Raw genomic sequence first — 4127 nt, forward strand, 5'->3', positions numbered from 1 at the left:
GGGGCCTAACTTCCAGCATATGAGCCTTTTGGGAACAAACCATGTTCAAATCATAACTCAAGGACAAGATCTTTCTGTCTGTCTGACTGTCTATATCAGTCATTCTGTCCATCCATTCGTACTTGCATCTATCTATTTTGGTTTATGAAACAGAGTTTCACTATGTAGATCTAAAACTCATGATTTTCCTACTTCAGTCTCACACATGTCAGGATTATAGGCATATATTATATAATATATACATAATATATATACAGGAATATATATTATATATTACACATATGTCCAGGAACAGATAGGGTCTTTCACTAAGGAACAAGCTGAATCAGAGCCCAAGTTCAGAGGAAAGCTCATTTTCCCTGTGCCTGTGAGTTCTGTCTTGAGCTGGAAAAACTCCAAATAAGAGTTACCGAAAAAAGTCATTGGTATAATAGACAGCAAAGACCACCATCTGACTGCCTGCTTTGTGTCAAAAAATTATGGGAACCTGCATACTTTCCATAATTCTCTCCTCAATGAATCTTCCCAATAACTAAATAACTACATGCAGCTTTAATTCTTCCTGTTTTACAGAGGAGACAGCTGAGGCATTGTGTAAAGAAGCTGCCCAACCATGATGAATAAGTGGCAGAGTAAGAATGCAAATCTGCATTGTCCTGATGTCAAGCTTGACTTTCCCTCTAACACACCATTTAAGCAGCCTGAGGGCCAGGGCTCAGTGGCATGACTGTATGCTTGGAGCCTCTGTGTCCTTGTGTGCAGAATGGGGACAAGAATGGGACTGGCTTTCAGCTCCTCTCAGAAATCTTGGGATGGCCACATGACTGTAATTTCAGTCCTTGGAAGTGACTCCACTTTTCAAATACCTGTTTTTTTTTTTTTTTATGGTTTTCTGGAGAAGCTTAACTGAGACTTCCAAATTTCTAAGTTGGAGGAGACAACGTTTGACAGGCAACTTCTCAGATTTTCTGAGGAAAAACAAGGCATTCAGTACATGAGAGGACTTTTCCTTTTAAATGTTCAAGTTTCTTGTCCATGTTATTTGTAAGTGGGCCATGATCTTACTCAAGTTTCTGTTCCTCCAAATCATGTTCTTGTTTTGCATTAGGAAGAAGTCTTGCATAAACTTAAAAAAATTGTTCAGCTATTTATAAGTCTTTGCTTAATGTACTGTTGTTAAAAGAGGCTTTGATTGCTTGTTAAGAGCTCTGGGGTAGATTTGTAGCCTTGCAGCTGTGGGGCCTTGGGAGCGCAACTTCCCGGCCCACTTATCAATTATCTGCAAAGTGGTGAAAAGAGCTGTGTGTGTGTGTGTGTGTGTGTGTGTGTGTGTGTGTGTGTGTGTACGTGCATGCGCATGTGAGCCCATCAATGCATATGCATAAGCACACATGCTAGTCCTAGGGCTTGAACTCAGGACCGAGGGACTGTTCCTGAGCTTTTGTGCTCAAGGCTGACATTCTACTATTTGAGCCACAACTCCACTTTTTGCTTTTGAGAGGTTAATTAGAAATAAGAGTCTTAGACTTCCCTGCTTAGGTTGGCTTTGAACCTCAACCCACCGATCTCAACCTCCTGATTACAGGTGTGAACCACTGGCACCTGGCAAGAAGAGCCCTTTCCCTATGGAAACATGAATACAAAGCTGGAAGTGCTTCTCAGTGGTAGCGGGCATGTTTAGCTTGTTTAAAGCTTGGGATTTAGTGCATAGCACCATAAACACATGCTGTACAGCTCAGACACACCAACTGCAAAGATTATTTCTGTTTTCAGTTAATGTATTTATTTTTGGTCACTGCTGGAGCTTGAACTCTGGGCCTGAATGCTATTTTGAGATCTTCAGCTCAAGGCTATGCTCTACCACTTTGAGCCACAGTATTACTTTCGGTTTTCTGGTGGTTAATTGTAGATAGAGTTTCATGGACTATCGTGCCTGGGCTAGCTTTGAACCATGAGTCTCAGAGTAGCTAGGAATACAGGCAATGAGCCACCAATGCTGGGCTGCAAAGATTCTCTCTCTCTCTCTCTCTCTCTCTCTCTCTCTCTCTCTCTCTCTCTCTCTCTCTCTCTCTCTCTCTCTCTCTCTCCCCCTCCCTCCCTCCCTTCCTCCCTTCCTTCCTTTTTTCTTTTTCTTTTTGACCAGTCATTAAGCTTGAACTCAAGGCTTGGGCACTGTCCCTGAACTTTCTCAAGGCTAGAGCTCTAACATTTGAGTCACAGGACCGCTTCTGGCCTTTTCTGTGTAAATGATAATGAGGAATCGAACCCAGGGCTTCATGCATGCTAGGCAAGCACTTTACCACTAGGCCACAATCCTGGCCCCAAAGATTATTTCTTGTGTTAATTTTAGCTAAATACTTGCTGTTACTGTGTACAACTGAGCTACAGGGCCCATAGATGAATCTATGTTTAGCTTTGTCTGGAATGTTTTTCTCCTTTCTCTACTTTAATGACTCCCATTTTCAATTATTTGTTTATCACAACTCTGTCCCCTTTTTGCTCTACTGATGCAGGTGAGACACATATGTGCCTTAGGAGACTTTGTGTCTCCTGGGCCTGAAATGGGCAGATGGGAGACAGAACAGTGGTGGAAGTATGTCATGAAGGTCAAGAGGCTGTGTGTGTGTGTGTGTGTGTGTGTGTGTGTGTGTGTGTGTGTACTTTCAATCTGGGCCTAAGTGCTCTTAACTCCTTTGTTCAAGATTGATAGTTTACCACTTGAGCCACAGCTCCATTTTTTATGTTTTGTTTTGTTTTTGTTTGTTTATTTGTTTATTTGTAAGTCGTGGGGCTTGAACTCTGGGCCTGTGCATTGTCCCTGAGCTCTTCAGCTCAAGGCTACTGCCCTACCACTGGAACCAAAGCATCACTTCCAGTTTTCTAGTGGTTAATTGGAGGTAAAAGTCTCACGGACTTTAGTGCCTGGGCTGGCTTTGAGCCTCGATCCTCAGATCTCAACCTCCTGAGTGACTAGGATTATAGGCATGAGCCACTACACCTGACATTTCTAGCTTTTTTTTTTTTGCCAGTTGTGGGGCTTGAACTCAGGGCCTAAGCACTGTCCTTGGACTTTTTTTTCTCAAGGCTAGAGCTCTACCACTATGGGCCACAGCACCACTTCTGGCTTCTTCTAAGTATGTGGTATCAAAGAATCAAACCTGGGTCTTTGTGCATGCTAGGCAAGCACTCTACCACTAAGTCAAATTCCCAGCCCAGATCTCAGCCTCTTCAGGAGGTAAGACTCAAGGTACCTGGCTCTGGAATATGAGACAACATTCTGGGAAAATACGGAAAAGATGGAAACAAAACTTGAATGGGGCTGGATTCAAGTATCTCTAACTCTAGTACTGAAAAGAGGGACAATAGTCTGGGTGTGCCTTGATAGAGTACATGTAAAGGAAAAAAAATTCTGGTCTTGTGGCTGGACGAGGTGACTCACACTTGTAATCCTAGCTATTCAGGAGGCTGAGATCTGAGGATCACAGTTCAAAGCCAGCCCAGGCACTAAAGAATGTGAGGCTCTTATCTCCAATTAATCACTAGAAAATGGGAAGCGGGGCTGAAGCTCTAAGGGTAGGGTGGTAGCCTTGAGCTGAGGAGCTTAGCGACAGTGCCCAGCCCAGAATTCAAGCCCAATGACCTATCAAAAGAAAAAAAGAAAAAGCCAAGGGACAGCACCCAGATGCAGTTCAAACCCCAGCAGCATATGCAAGCACACACACACACACACACACACACACACACACACACACACACACACACACAGAATGACAGCACGTCTAAATCAATAGAGGCCCAAGTTCAAAATATAGCTCTACTAAAAGAAAAAAGAAGAAGAAAGAGATAAAGAAAAAAGAAAAGATGGCCAGGAATGTTGTCTAATGATAGAGTGCTTGTCTAGGATGTGTGAAGTCCTGGATTCAATTCCTTAGTACCACATACACAGACAAGGCTGGAAGTGGCATTGTGGCTAAAGTGATAGAGCAGTAGCCTTGAGTAAAAGAAGTTTAGGCCCTGAGTTCAAGTCCCAGGACTGGCAAAAAAAAAAAAAACCCAAAAACGAGCACATTACCATTAGGCCATATTTAGTGGCACATGCCTATAGTTCCAGCACTTGAGAGGCAGAA

Source organism: Megascapheus bottae, chromosome 1 (genome assembly GCF_031878675.1).
Source record: "Megascapheus bottae isolate mThoBot1 chromosome 1, mThoBot2.hap1, whole genome shotgun sequence".
In the NCBI taxonomy this organism is placed as follows: domain Eukaryota; kingdom Metazoa; phylum Chordata; class Mammalia; order Rodentia; family Geomyidae; genus Megascapheus; species Megascapheus bottae.